Below are 16,140 nucleotides of genomic sequence, written 5' to 3'. Positions count from 1 at the left end.
CCCTGTTCTGTTTTCTTTCTTTTAGATGCTATCCATAGAAAAGTCAGAGGGTCCTATAAGTTTCCTTCCATGTTTCTCCCTCATCTGCAATTTATATATCACCATATGAGTTAAACAAATTTATAGAGTTAGTATTGTGTATCTGGCCCTATGCTCGGTTACACTGAAGTGAGGGGTAGAAATGATATAGTCCTATATAATCTCATCCCCAAGATGGTTGTCTTGTTAAAGGAGCTAATATAAGCACACTTGAAATAACTCTAGGATATGATAATCAAGTGCTGTCTTGTGTGAATTATAAGTTACAGAGCTTTAAAAAGGGAGCACACTAGGGTTTGAAGTTAATAGGATAAACTTAAAGGAGCTGGGTTAACTTTTTGTCTTTGGTCCAGGACGTGATTAATAAATATTGCAGCCATCTGGGTAGTACAATTGGTTTATTTTAATGTCATTTGGTTTTTACCTCTTTTGGAGGCATGGAAAGTGATTAGAGATAAGGCCTAGCCAGTGTGTTTGGCTATATGCCAAGGCTGAAAAATTGTTGATTGTTAATTGTTTGAAGCTTATGGTTTTCAAGCTCTAGGGATTGGGGGTATAAATCTGATATGTTAGATCTCTGCCCAAGAACAGAGAGTAGCAATGTCTTTTTAGTTTGAGATATTTGTGGAACCTATTTGGCAAGAGGGCAATGAAGAAGTATGTTTTATAAGAAAACCGTGACCTCGCCTGCTTTATGATGAAGTTGATATAATGTTCTTCCCCTCGCCTTTTTCAACAGATACTTTGGTAAGCAAAAAAGCTTAGCCTCTTTAATGTTAAACAAACACAAAGATCCAGCTGAAAAATATTAACATCAAATTTGAAGCATTTTTTTGTGCATATACATGTATCCCAGCAGGAGCAAGAAGAATCATATTAATGAGCTGGACTTCTCTTACTGCCCCTTTTAATTCATATCTATATTTCCTCACTTGTTTTCCCCCCCTGCCAATGCCTAAAGACATTATTTGTCTGACCGACTGGAGGTAATATACAGATGGTCCTGAGCCTTCTTGGAAACATGGTCTATGCCATTGTTTCTCAAACTGAAGTAACTTGTCAGGATTCAACACCTTTTAAAGAAACAATTTTTTTTTGAGATCCTAAAGAATATGTGTTTTGAGGAACACTGACTTAAAGTTATTTGCAATATAAACATGTTTTCCAATTTCAAGATATCTTTGTCAAAGATATATAATTTTTAAAATAATTTATGTAGAACTTGGGGATCCATGAGAATATATCCATAAACCCCCAGGGATCTTATCACCCCAATTTGAGAAACACTGGTCTATACTTATGAAATCTGTTATTGCTGCTAATCAAATTATGTTCAATATTTTTATACAACTATATTGGAATTTGTTTTAAAGGGATGAATTCTGAGCTGGTACCCCCACTCAAGAGGAAGGATGGATCGATTTTAGGTGGATTGAAGCCTGCCCTAGACAGCATCCAAAGGTTAATCTTGGAGTTGTATTTCAGTTCATTGCTTGAAATAAAATCTCTAGCAGTTGTAGAAAGGGATGCTCTGGGAATGTGGGCATCTTCAAACTTGAGATAATCCTTGTGCAACAAATATTTATTGGACCAGGCACTGGAATAAATAGTAAAACCGAAGACATAGTTCCTGTTCAGGACTTTGCTATCTCATGGAGGATGCAGAAATGAACAAATCATTATGGTGTTGGGCAATTTGATGAGTACCGTAAAAAGTTTGGGAAATTCTGTGGGGCATAGAGGAAGAAGAGTGGGGGGAAAACACTCTTACTAAGCAAAGTGATAGCAAGGGGAAAATGCAAGGTGTGCCTAGGGAGCACCTTGATCAGTTGGGTCAGGAGCTGTGTAAGCTGAGGGCTTACAGGCACTACTCCAGTATTCCTTGCTTTTTACAAATGCATTTTAATGAAGCACTCGTTTTTCTTGGATGGAGTGAATCACTATTCTTTTTCATGGGTTTGGGGGCAGAAGGAGTGAGATGCTGGCAAAATTATGAAAAAGTTCTGAACCGGGAATAAGAACACAGCTTTTGGTCCTGGCTCTGACATTGGATCAAATCACCATCCATCTCAACTTCAGTGTCAAGGACTGCTGATGAATTAAGACAGGGACTTGAATTAAATACCTCAACCCCTGAAAATTACATTTTATCATTTTCAAAGGATCAAGAAAGGAAGCACTTAAAAATTTTTGGCATTTCTCTAAATGGTTATTGTGATTTCTGATTTTCCTCCTTATAGAACCTTAATGTATAGGATTGGAGAGAGTTTTCTGACCCTGGTTTTGTGTGTCTTTTCCTATATCCCCCTTGAGCTTTTCTACTGTCTTTCTGTAGCTTATCTATACATTTCTCTAGCCACCTCCCTAAATTATAGAAGATCTTAAGACCCAGGGCTGCTATGATATAATTTCTTTTCAGGGTAGCTGGGCCCTGATCATCAAATGTACACCTGGATGGGAGTTTGTGACTTGAAGTAAAGAATTAAAAGTTGATCTGTGGTGGCTGCTAAAATATTATATGTGAAAGCATCCTGGGAAAATTTTTTTACCAGCTTAAAGAAAAGGAAACTGATATCTGAACTTAACTAACTGTTCCCCCAAACCTTATAAGCTCTGATGGCAAAGAGTATAGTTGTGTATGGTTAAACAGAGTTAATGCCTTCCTCTGCCTCAAGTCTTAAGGACTCATTTGGAAGAAAACTATATTCCCGCTACCATATTTTTGGCTACAGACAATTAGCACTTAACACTGGTGTCTTTCAAAATCCAACTCAAGTTGGATCTCAAGTATTTGTATGAAACTTAGCTGACATGCTAAATTTAACAAAACTAGAGGGCTTTGATGCTAAAGTAGCCATACTCAGTAAATATGCTTCAGAGTGGCTCAGAAGACCTGGAGAGACTGGAATAGTTGTTTCCTTTTAGGTACCTTAACTAAGCAGTGTATAAATGAATTTGAGCTTGGATTCATTAATTTTAAGATTCTCTGGGTAAATTTGATTGCATATGGATTGTCCACTTAACTATCATTAATGGAGTTTCAAGAAGGAGCCAGAGTAGATATGTATAAATATGTATGAACTACCATGTTTAACTAGAAGTCTTTACTTAGCAATGAAATATCTAAGGTTAAGTAAGGATGGGGAAGGATGTTCCCAAAAGACTTTGAAGCTTGTTCTCATATTGGGAACATCATAGAATACCAGTTTGGCTTTACTGGACATCTTATCTAGAGAATAGAGTTGAATAAGTGATCTTTCACAGACTAGGATTTGTTTGATATTGACATAAAGGTCCTTATAATATGGTAATTCTTGATCAGGGATCTGGAAGCCATACCTTGTGCTTTCCACACCATACCATAACATAAAAAGTGCTTTCAAGATTGCAAACCTGACTTAGACCTGTTTCAGTGAGCTTCTATCCTATAGTAAGGGCAGGTAGCCAATTATTAAAAATGGTCAAGGCAATTGTACTTCCAGGCAGTAGTAGAAATTGCTCTGTTACCTTGTATCTTGAAGTATTTTCAGCATCTTTAGGCCACAAATTTAGTCAGCCCTTAAGGTGGCTGTTGGTTTGACCCATAGGACCTTAAGGACCTTAAGGAGACAACAGGCTAGAGAGGAGAGACAGGAGACACCTATATCTAATGCTTCAGGTTAATGCTTCTTAATGGCTTTTTTTGTTTTTGTTTTGTTTTTTTTGATTGTTGTTGAGGTTTCCTCAGCAGTTTTGGTATCTTACTGAGCCCTGTCTTTCTTCTCAAGGACATTCTGAGCATGTGAGACCTGAGGAACTGCAAGCAGCTTTAAGAAGCTCTACATTCAACAGGTCTTTCCTTTTGAGAATCTGGATAAGCTCCAACCAATCTAAGAGGATGGCTTGCCGGCTCCCTGGAGAAAAAGGTAGTGTAAGGAGCTTATTACTGTGTGAATTCAGTCTTTGGGTTTAAGGGCTTTAACTTCCTGCACTTCTCCTTTTTAAAACAGAACATGGACCAATTTTCATCAATTTCTACACAGTTTTTTCTTTTTTTTTTCTTTTTGGGCATAAGGGTTGAATAACAGAGATCCAAGGGCCTGTGTAAGCTACTTATTGGACCCCTAGCCTTCTGTACCTTGTTTTTCCTTTTGCATAGATTTGCTTAGTTGTTGTAATAACTGGGGATTTATATACCTGTAGCCATTCTTGATTTTTTTGAATATCCTGGCACTTTGGTGGTGTCTCATTTATATAAGCTGTTCAAGAAATGTACCATGTAGGCTGAGTAGAAAACAGTTCTGTTTACCCTGGCAATGCTCCAGCATCTTACTACTTAATACACGAATTAAAAGAGGGGAATGCTACAAAACTAGGTGAGAGAGAGGCACTTTGGTTGAAATAGATTGCTCAGTTCTTAAGATAGATAGTACTTTATGAAAGAAGCCTGAGGCAATGTGAAGAAGAATTCTTACAGAACTCATACAGTCAGACCACATTGGAGCTTTTCTAAAGTGTCTTGATGGCTCTCTTGGTTGAGAAAGCTTTAGCTTCTCCTTTTATTATTTTCATCCCCTTAATTTCTTGATCTCCATTGTATTTTATGAGAATACCAGGACATTAAAAATCCACACTCTCTAGAGGACTGTTCATCAGTGGAGACTGGCGACTAAAACACAATATGGGAATTTTGGTAATTATTCAGCTCTAAATTGCTATTGGAGATGAGGGGAAGTACTAGGAATGGAGCTTGAATGAGTAGAAGAATTTGCATGTTGTTAGACTGGTTGCTAGAAAATAGAGTTCTACATAGTTCTAAATCTCCAGTCCTCAATCCATCTGAAGAAAATGGTAGACATAGTTTAATTTAACCCCTAGTTACTCATTGGGACAGACTTTCTCAGTGTACTGCATTTAAGTAATTTATTTTTCTTTTATCTCTTCTCCAGATCTTCCTCAGAAGAATAGGCTTGTTGCTTTACAGTGTTAATGACCCATTCCCTTTGACGATCCCTAGGTGGAGATGGGGCATGAGGATCCTCCAAGGGAAAAGCTCACTATCACTGAGCAACAACCCTAGGCCAGGAGGTTCTACTAAGATTCTTTCCTGGGCCCAGTTAGGAGGATGAAATCTCAAGACAACCACCACACATCCAGAGGTGGGTAAGCTGTCCCTAAAAGCATAATACATAGTCTTTAATTTCTTGTTTTTCAGTATACATTGCACTTAGCTTTCCATTTAGATTATTTTCATCATTGTAAACTATGTCTGCTTTGGTAAAAACTGCTTCCTAATTAACCTGGGAAGCAACTGGGTGTGACATGGGTGAAAATGATGATGTGAAGAGAATAGCAGGCTGTATGAGTTAGGGTGTTTAGGGTGGGACTGTAGTATGTGGTAGAGACTTTCAGCTAAATTTTCTTTCTTTTAGGAGAACATGGACAACAACGACCACATCTGTGACATTGATCATGGGCAGATCATCATTCTGGACCCTCTGGTCTCCAGAGTCTCCCTTGAGACCCTGTTGGAGAACTTTGCCAATCATTTACATACTTCGAGATGCCTTGGGATAGCTGTTGGACAAAACAAAAAACAAGCTGTTTGAGAAGATAAAACAGAGTTGTGTCTTTTTATGCTGTGCCTGCTAATTGACAGAAGCTTCACAACTATGAGTGGGAATGTGACTAGAAGTGGCACAAAGTTATCTATCGTCAGGCTGGATCTAAAGAACTAGCACCCTGCTTATTCTAGGTCAGTGATGAGAAAGGGTGGTTAGGGGGATGTAGGTTGGGAGATAGAGGTAACTGTTCAGTGTAGTAAGTCCTGAATGTACAGGCTTTGTACAGATTACTATCCAACTAAAGGAATAAGGCTGTGATTGATGGTGTTGTTTCCAGTGGCTCACCAAATGTTATTAGGCAAGACATTTTCCTATTTATGCCATAGTTTTCTATTCTGTTGAATGAGGCAGTTGGGTTAGTTTTATCTCTAAAGACATAAAAGCTTCAACTTTATACTTTTCTAAGCTAAGCTCCGTAGAGACAGTTTCTATAGCTCATTAATTTGAATCTTCCCATAACTCTAGCACAGTACTCAGTTAATACTTCTTTATGGCATTTACATGGTTTCCTTCTTGTTTTTTGTAGCTCCTGATTGTTCCCTTCATATCTGTCCAATCATTATCTTTCCCAGAAGCAGTGCAAAGAGCAAGACATTTGAACACACCAAAGGAAGATCAACATGCCTGGCACTCTAGAATTTTAGAATAGCAGAATGAAGTAAGTTGTAGGTGGTGTAATCCTGTGAGGATCACTTTAGAGCTAATAGCTGTTTGTTGGAGGTTTGTGTGGGATGGGGTATGGTGATCTAATGTGCAAGGGGAGCTGAATGTGAGATGGGAGGATGACCAGTAATCTATTTATTAATTGGTTTCCCTGAAGCAACTCAAAGATGATATAGTCTGTCTACCAGTTGTGTCACAGGGTAATTTAGTTTTACCTTGTCTGTTCTTTATCTTCACTGCATAAATCTTTTGCCACCCTTAGAGGCCTAAACATATAGAAACTTAAACCAAAAAAGTTTTTGTTTTTTGCTGAAAGGGTGGGCCTTTCTCACCTCTTCTTGTGAGAGAATCTGCAGTTAAGGTTTAGTGTTAAGGAAAACCCAGTCCCCGAAGCTGCCATTATAATTGTGAAGGGTGTGAAAATCAAGTCAGTTTTATAAGGGATGGGGAAAGGTGAAGATATAAAATGAGAGGGTTAACTAGGTGCTCTCTAAGGGCCCTTTATTATAATATTCACTCATCTGTGGCACCTCGTTTGGCTCTCCTGGAAATCCTAGGAAACAGTTGTAACAGAATGTTAAGAGGCACATATGTGTTTATATCCTCTGCTACTCATTAGGTGAACAGCCTTTGGCAATTTAGATTCTGATTAGACGTGTCTGTTTGTGAAGGTTAAATGAAATCATGTATATAGAGAGCTTAGTACAGTGCCTAGCACATGGTAGGTTAAAGGTAACCGAAGAAGTTTCATAAGTTCATTTGACACAATACAAGTGACCACTAATACCATCTAGTGGCAGAGTTGGTGTGGTTTGGTCCTATGTAAGAAATTCCTAAGTTAAAAGTTTAAGTAGAAGAGTATCTGTGTTGGTGGTGATTGTTGTTATTATTATACTGTTATTATAATTATTATTGTTAGTGGTAATATAAATAGTATTGGCACTAATAATAGATTATTGCAATTATTAATGCACTTTTTTTTCTTTTGTTGTCTTCTCTTTGTGATGCTTCTTGTGCCTACCATGCTCCTCACTGTATTTTGTCTCTTCTATTTCTTACCCTCTTCCACTGAATGTCTGCCTTTGCTTATCTTTTAAACTCATAAGTGTGTATTTGTTTGCTTATCTATTTCTTCCTTGAATGTCTTTGGTCTTTCTTCTCTAACTAAAGTATGTCTTACCCATTTCCATGTTTCTCTTACTAGTTTCTTCTCTCTATATCTTCGTGTCATTTTCTTTTTTGTACCCAAGAGTGGTCTGTGTCTTGTCTTAGATGTCTCTCTCTGGTTTTTTTCATTTTGTTACTGATTCTCCTTGCTCTCCTAGATCTGGCTCTTCTTTCACTGCTCTTCTCTTTGTGTCTCTTGAGTCACATGCTGTGTGCCTTTTGCTCATTTCTTGCTATGCCTACCTCTCTTTTTCTCTTTGTGAACTGTTTGTCACCCCCTCCCCTTGTTGGTTTGACATTTCACCTTTTCTGATACTGGCCACCCTTCTGCTGTTTCTACTCTTTATCTTGCATTGCTCTTTTCTACATATTCTTTCTGCCTCTCTTGGGCCATTTTCTCTTTTTTCCTGCTTTGTGTGCCCCAGTGTCTCTTTGTTCTTTGTGATTTTCCATGTCAGCATTCATCTCTGTGTTCTCTTATTTCTTCTCTGCTTTTGCCTTTCTACTTACCTTTGAGTATTTCAGTCTCTTCTTGAGTCTATGTCTCCCCCACTTTGATTGCATGCAGTCCTCTCTCCTTGCATATTTTTTGTGCATGTGTGTGTGCATGCTTTTGTGCATGTGTGTGTGCATGCTTTTGTGTGTGTGTGTGTTTGTAACAAAGGGGCCTCCTGACCCCTTCCTAATAGGTACAGAGTGTCAGCTATCAAAATATAAGCATTGAAGAGCTGTTCCGTATGCCAGGCCGCCTGTGAGATGATCCAAGACCAATAAAAGGCCCAAGGGTCTAGACTGGAGTTGGACGGAAGACTCAAGTCTCGGTGAGACAGAAGGCCAAAGACCCAGGATGGGATGAAAAGCCTTTGCTTGAAGACCTATGACCCAAAAATGGAAGGGCCCAAGCACACATAAAGACCCAGGACTCAAGCCTGTCTATACAGACAGAAGGCCCAAGAGAGACAGATATCTCCAGACTAAATTAGGCGGGAAGCTGGAGGCCCATGACCCAGAATCCAGGAAGGATAGAAGCCCCAAGACCAAAGGAAATTCCAAGATGAGAACCCTAAACCGCAGCTCTTTTCTACTGTTCTCCCCTCTACTCTTGGACATTTTCAGTTCTCCTTTTCCTGTTCTCATATCTCCTTTTAAACCCACTTCTTTTGAGATGTCCTGTTTGATGTTGCTGCTACTTTAAAGAAACACACCTTTAGATCAGTAATATTATGCCTGGGCCAGTCTTAAGCCAGTTTTTATCACAGTTTTAAGCCATTTATTAAGTTTTTGGTGTTTTGCAAAGTTCCATTTCTCTTCACCTCCTCTCCACTTGAGAGGGACACATAGGTGACATTATATTTCAGTCCCCTCTTTCCTCAGAAGCTCTAGGCTGATGAGAGAAGGAAAGCATCAGGTTACTGAGTGGAAAAAAAGTGCCAGGCTATCTAGAGAAATTGTGAAGAGATGCTCCAGGCCAATGAGAAGAACTAGACAAGAAATACACAGATGTGCCAGCTTGCTGAGAAGCACCAGCCAGCAACATATTACTTCTTTGAGCTTGGGTGAGCAGGATTCCTGAGGTTTGGGGTTCCTACTGATAGTTATGAAAAAGGAGGATTGGGCCTGGGAAAGAGTGAGGCCCCAAGGAGGCAGCCTGAACTCCCTGCTCATAGTAGTGGCCTAATAATGTGGTAAACTGTACCAATCCTGCCCCTGGGTTTAATACGTACCTCTAGGCATACAAGTGAGAGAAGTTGGGAATATTTAGGAGGTTTAATTCTTTCCTTGATTTTTTTTCCTCTTACCATGTGGAAAGATAATTTTAATGATTGAGCATACATATGAAAGCACTGTAAAACACAGAAAAAAACAAGGCATTCTCATTAATGGTGTATTGGCATCCATGCACAGCTAACATTTGAAAATGCACTGTCAGTTGTGAAGCATTATGTAAATTGGGGTCCTCACACCCTTTCTGAAAGGGTCGGATCGTAAATATTATAGGCTTTACAGGCCATTTGGTCTCTGTTGCTTTTTTTAAAAAAAGCAAGTGAATTTGGTCTGTGGGCCACAATTTATCACCCTTGATGTAATTGCCAGGGACTGTGTGCTGAACAATATTAATTTCCTTCTGTGTGCCTGTCCCTGTGTTAGACACTAAAGATGCAATGATTATGATTATATCTAGGTGATCTGAAGAAAAATATGTGAATGTGAGTTGTAAACTATAAAGCACTTTAAAGACTTACAAGTTTCAGAGTTGATGAATGAACATTGATTACATAGTATATACATTCTAGGCACTGTAGATACAAGGAATAAAAGAAGCATGAATAAAGTGCTTTGTCAAAAGTATGTAATACTGTACAGATATTAGGAATTAAGTGTTTGATAAATGAATAATTCATGTATTTCTGGCCATTGTGTTTCTGTGGCTATGGTGATTTTGAGTAAAAATACAGTATTCCAAGTCGCAGAAGAGAAAACATAAAAACTGCTTTTAAACTATAAAATACACTGGAAATATAAGGGATTTAAGCTATTGTGATCACTTATAATGTGCCAGATACCATGCTAGGCACTACAGATGTCAAAGGGAAAAAAATGTTCTCATTATAGAACAATTAAAAATTTTAGATAGGCAGTACATATTAAAGTGCTTTGTACTAAAGCACTGTATAAATAACCAATGGGCTATATGTTTATGAATGAATGAATAAGTATTAAGTGCCTTATATGTACCAGCTATTGTTTCAGGTACTATGAAATCCAAGATAATGCTCCCAAGTAATAAGAGGGAGGTTTATGTCCTATACTATTTAGATGTAAGAATTAGATCTTGCTTATTTTAATCAATAAAGACTTTACTGGTGATATCAAATTAAATTATTACCAGTATATTTTCCCTGGTAGCAGGAAAATGTAATGAATGAGATTGAGCTTTCTAACTATAAAGTGCTGTATAAATATAAGACATTAGATGTTTTCTATGTGAACAAAACTTATGTGAGACAGGCATAGTCTCTACAAAATTCTCGTGTGCTTGACCCATATGAGAAAGGTAGTATAAATAGTTATACAAACTGAGGGTTTAAATGCTTGTTAAATGAATGGATTATTAATATCAGTTGCCTACTATGTGAACTCACTGTTATAGGCATAAAGAGACATACAAATTTATCATTTTATTGTGCCTAAAGCTGAGAATAAGGCAATGTTAGCATTTTGTGGACTCTAAAGCACCATATAAATGTAACTATTGATTTTTTCATTTGGTGTGCCTAGTACTAGGCTTACAAAATTATATCACAGTTATTATACCATGAAAAAAAGTCAAAAAATTTGAGGAAGGATTGTTAACTATTGAACATTTTTATATGTAAAGGATTAGATGTCTGATGAATGCAAGACTGGATAATAATTATCTATTATGTGCCAGTCTCCTTGATAAGCATCAGGGATGTGAAGATAGTCCATCTTTATTGTGTTCTGGGCAGCAGAAGGTAATGTATAAAATCAATTTGTAAGTCTTAAACTGACATATATAAATATATAAGCCATATCTGCTGAATGGACATTGATAACTTACTCTCTCTTATTCCCAGAGATAGCAACTGGGGATGCAAAAATTCATTGTCATTATTATCGAACCTGCAACAGAGATCTGTGTGTAAATTTTACAAAGCCTACTGTTTTATACAGATATAAGGAATTAACTTTTGGCTTAATGAATGATTACTGATTCCTTTCTTTGAGGCTCAGAACTGCACATGCCCTAGGATATAAAAATGATTTTATCCTTATCAGATGGTCACAGGAGGAAATGAGGTAACAGGTGTGGGAATCCAGACTGAAAGTTACTTAACCACTGCCAAGCCTATTTGATGAAATTTAAAAACATTGGCAAAATGGAATTGTGCAAGGCAGTATGCTGAATGCTGAGCTAGGTGGAAAGATAAAATCTATACCAGAAGGCTACTTGCTCCCTGGCCTGACCAAAGAAATGGGAATTTTTTTTTTTTTTTTTAAAGCAAGGTGTTATGGTCCTCCATTGGTCTTTTAAATGCTGAAGATGGAGGTGAATTAGATCCACCCTGGCCTGGCTTAGAGACAGTAAAGGAGTAAAAAATGGCTCAGGTTGGCTTTTAGATTAATTTGATTAACAGAGCATCTTTTATGTGGAATACATCATTCTAGGTCCTGAACATAACAGAAGTGAAATGGGCCTAGTCTAAAGGGCATTAGATAGATCACAGATCATAGCTGAAGATCCAGAAACACCTTTGATTTTTGAGTAAATACTTCAGTTCCTGTTCTCTGGATGAATTAGTTGATTAAGTCTGGTCCAGAAAACCTATTGACTTGTCTTGGAGATTGAAAAAATAGGAAAAAAAAAAAGATATGGTTCTTTCAATATAAAATGAAGACATTTTTCCTGGCTCTAGAAAATCCCAATGTCACTTGCTCATTGACCTAGATTGAAGCCAGAAGACTGATAAAAAGCCTTAGGGTTTGTCCTTTAATTCTTTAACATTCTGCTTTTATTATAGTTAAATGGTTTAAGATGAGAATTAAGATGAAACAACTAGTTTTAAAAGTATTTGCTCATTGGCCTGGCATAGAGTCAGGAAGCCACTTAAAAAAGATTCTTCCTAAATTTTCCATATTTTGTAAATTATTCACTTGAATGAAATACTGTTCTGCTGAGGAGAATGAAGAGATTTAAAAGACCTAGACCAAAATATACTTTAATCTAACTAGCTTATGGAGGAAACACAAGAGCAAATTTAATAAGAGACTGCAGTTCTTTCATTAGTTGAAAAAACTTCATTGAGCAGCTGTGATATTAAGACACTGAGATGGAATGATTAATTAGATCACCTTCTCTTTGGCATGTTTTGTAAAGTAGGAATAAGAGAGCTTTTTAGTTATTCATTCATACAAACATTGAAGAAGGTGATGCTAAATGAAATTGATCTGATACAAAAAGCACTTGGAGATGCAATTAAAAAAACAAGAAATGGAGTGAAACTCTTCATTGAATAGAAGTGTCTATTCTATTTCAGATCTTGACTGAAAGACACTTGCTTGGCTTGGAAACTGGAATATAAGAGGAGAGGTTACTGTTCATTCATTTTTTCATTTATTCATTCACTCTACAAGTATGTTTGAGTGCCTATTGTGTATAAGCTCCTTAGCTAGGTTCTCAGTTGGCCCCAGAGACATGAAAAAATGAATACCTTCCCAGAGAACTTTTAAAACTTGCCTTTTGGCCTGTTTTCTGGTTAGGGGTATGGCTTAGTTCCTCAATAATAATGTGTGGTTTAATTCCTACTCCATATTTCTTCTACCACTCTGGCCACTACAATAAGCAAGGGTTTCTACTGAGCTTGCTCCTTAAGTTGCAGGAACCTTCCTTATAATAAACACTTCAGTTTTCCTAACCCATCCCTCATGAAAAATGGCTGTGACTGTTGGTGGGCAGAAAGAGGGATGAGAAACAACTGATTCCCAAACCTCAGTCTCATTGGTACCAGCCTTGGGGGACCACTCATACTGAAGCCACAATTGGTTTTTAAACACAGGTTTTGTCTATTTTCAATTCTTTACCTTTTACATTCTAACAAATATACACTGCCTAAATAGATCTCTTTAAAAAACAATCCTCTGGTAGTACTTAGCAAGTTTGGAGATGGAGACATGATTTCTGTTTTGCAACAGCTTCTCAACTTACAACTTAGAAATCGTTTCCTTTTTACCAGCAAAACCTGCTTAAGAAAAGACTTATTATAATTAAATAATGCAGTGAATGAAAATAGCTTAACAATTTACCATGCTTAAATTTTAAGAATGATAAAAGTTGGAAGTAGTTGGCAAAAATTGGAGGGAAAAAATACCAAAAAAAAAAAATCTTCTATATCTAGGCCCAAATGGGCTTTGGCCTTTTCTATTTTTTAAATCACTCACAGAGGGTGGGATAGGAGGAAGAGTGAAAGAAAAGGTCAAACCTGATTCTAAAAAGGGTTGGTCTTAAAAGCATTACTACCTCCAGATCTAACTTGGGGACTGCCGTTTTTAGTTTAATGCAATTCCAGTAACTGGTCACTGTTGAGATGAGGACAAAGTCCTTTGTCCCCATTCATTTCTGTAAGTTTTTGAGAAACAATTTTTTGTTTAATGGTTATTGATTAAGCCTTGGATTAGATAATTATGGAATTTATTAATTAAATCTATGTTACCTCTCCATCATAAGGTAGTCTTAAAGCTAAAGTCAAAATTCACTGCAAAGAACAGGACTTTATTGTTCACTATAATTCTTACATACTTTGAAACCATCTAAACTTTAGTTTACATGGCAAGCCAACAATAACAAGTAAATGGAGAAGGAAATAGATGAATGGCAAAAGATAGTTGCTGGAGGGAGCAAATTTGAAGAGGACTTGAAGGTGATGTTTCTAGTTTTTGCTTTGTACATTTTAATTTAAGCATCAGTTATATCTGACATGTTAATAATGTTTGGTGTTTAATATGTGCTATTAGCTGGATTCAGTAACTCCCCTTTCTTCAGATGGGGGTGGGGGGGCATTATTGGAAAGTAGAAAGGAGAAAGTAACTAAGAGCCTTCCTTTCACAGTTTCTGGCATCCCAAGACTACCACTACTGCTAAACAAGAATAAGAGAACATGCTATCATCTGACTTTTGTGGCATTAATGAAGTTGTGAAAAAATCTTTTTTAAAAAAGGAAATGGCTTCATCTTTATCCTTCTACCTCAAAGGGAATCTATGCCAACATGCTCCAATGAATGGAAGACATACTTGGACTTGTGAACTGATGTGAAACGCGGAATATCTGAGCCATGGTTGTTTTGAAGATCGAAAAATCTTGTTCAGCATGGGTGGCCAGCAAAAAAACAATCTAGAGCTGTCTGTATGTCACAACTGAGACAAATTGGGGAGTTTGTTGTTTAATGTCAAATAAAAATGTACTGTTTTGAAAACTTTGTATTTCGATGTAACAAGTTCTACCTCACTGTCCCTTCCTAACCACACTAGTTACCTCAATTTTTAAAAAAAATTATCTTAATCACCCAGTTTGGCTAAGTATTTGAGGTCTTTTTTTTTTTTTTCTAGCTTCATTTGCTTTGGTCAGGAATACTGAGAAGCACAAACCCAATTTAAAAAATGTGAGAAGCAAAAAATTATTGAAGAAGAGGGCTGGGATAGGAATAGTGCATAAAAATATTTTTAAGGCTGTGGGAAGTAGGATGTATTCAGGAAGGTAATCACTGTAATTAAAGAAGGTAACAGGTCCAATCCTTGAGTAGGTGAAGGGATCTTTGATGTTCCTATACTTAAATACCTGAATGTTAGATTGGTGACTTCATAGGCATATGACCCCAGTGTTTATAGGCAAGAGTTTCTACTCCTTTGTTGGCATCTTACACCATTCTTTTTTTTTTTTTTTTACTACTATTTATTTATTTGGCTGTGCTGGGTATTAGTTGCCGCATGTGGGATCTTTAGTTACGGCATGTGGGATCTTTTAAGTGTGACTTGTGGGATCTAGTTCCCTGACCAGATATCGAACCTGGGCCGCCTGCATTGAGAGTGCGGACTCTTAACCCCTGGACCAGTGGACCAGCAGGGAAGTCCCTCTTAAATGCCATTTTTTTTTTCTTGCAGTACGCAGGCCTCACTGTTGTGGCCTCTCCCATTGCGGAGCACAGGCTCTGGACGCGCAGGCCCAGCGGCCATGGCTCACGGGCCTAGCCGCTCCGTGGCATGTGGGATCTTCCCGGACCGGGGCACGGACCCGCGTCCCCTGCATCGGCAGGCGCACTCTCAACCACTGCGCCACCAGGGAAGCCCTTAAATGCCATTCTTAATTGAGCCAGAGACAGTGCTCAACTTTCTCTTTCCAATGCCAATCCCTACACACTTTTTCTTCCAACAAAGTTTTGTTTTTGTTTTTACCTGTCCATCTTTGGAATAAGACATGCTGGAGTAATGGCCAGTATTAGAGGAAATAAACCTGTAAGGGAAGTCACAGAAGAGGCAGCAGGATTTAGGATAGCAAGGCACAGAAGGACCCATTACTAAGCAAGGGCTCTCATATCCTAGAGTACCAAAACATATGTTAATTTAGTGGGGAGGACAGTCTGCACATTTACTTGGTAGGCTGATTAACCAGGTACCAATGCCATTTATTTGCTTCTATAACCGTTGCCTATATTCTGATCCTTTTTCACCTTAGTGTTTGCAGCTATTATCCTGCCAAGTTCTCTCTGCCCATTTCCTAATAATATCTCTGAAACCACATTCTCACTTTTATAAAGCTAGACTTCTATATAGGTAGAGCTGTATAGTGCCTGTGTGATGTGATTTCCAAGGTACAAGAAGGCCTTATTTCTCAAGCTTGTGTCTCCCCTTCTTCGTAGCTGATGTCTGATATTCCATTATCTGGAGTTGAGTCTCTGATTCTTCAATATATGATAAAGCAGGACTGTTTATTTTTGTACCTGCACAGAAACTAACAACAGTGCCTTGCCCATAGGAGATGCTCAACAAATACCTGTTGAATTAAACTTCAGGACCCTCTAGGAGAGAAAACATGACATTCCACATGTAAGGCAAGAACAGCTAATACATCAGTTTCTTTCTTTCAATCCATGG

At 37.8% G+C, this 16,140-nt stretch overlaps 1 long non-coding RNA gene across 4 annotated transcripts in view; it reads left to right on the top strand.

Annotated features, from left to right (window-relative positions):
• LOC102981613 (uncharacterized) overlaps positions 1 to 14,465 on the top strand; it is a 30,427-nt gene extending 15,962 nt beyond the window's left edge. For 2 of the 4 annotated variants that reach the window (XR_003677838.2, XR_002892648.3), the window contains exons 2-8: positions 1,413 to 1,500; positions 3,807 to 3,944; positions 4,968 to 5,177; positions 5,451 to 5,773; positions 6,169 to 6,300; positions 7,412 to 9,028; positions 14,101 to 14,465. This is a non-coding gene — a long non-coding RNA (uncharacterized lncRNA). Of the gene's footprint in view, positions 1 to 25; positions 787 to 1,412; positions 1,501 to 3,806; positions 3,945 to 4,967; positions 5,178 to 5,450; positions 5,774 to 6,168; positions 6,301 to 7,411; positions 9,029 to 14,100 lie in introns of all 4 variants that reach the window. The other 2 variants (XR_002892652.3, XR_002892650.3) reach the window with 2 other exon arrangements.
• The last annotated feature ends 1,675 nt before the right edge of the window (positions 14,466 to 16,140 follow it).

The sequence above is a fragment of the Physeter macrocephalus genome, chromosome 21, assembly GCF_002837175.3.
Source record: "Physeter macrocephalus isolate SW-GA chromosome 21, ASM283717v5, whole genome shotgun sequence".
NCBI lineage: Eukaryota > Metazoa > Chordata > Mammalia > Artiodactyla > Physeteridae > Physeter > Physeter macrocephalus.
This window is presented reverse-complemented; position numbering and strand designations above follow the sequence as displayed.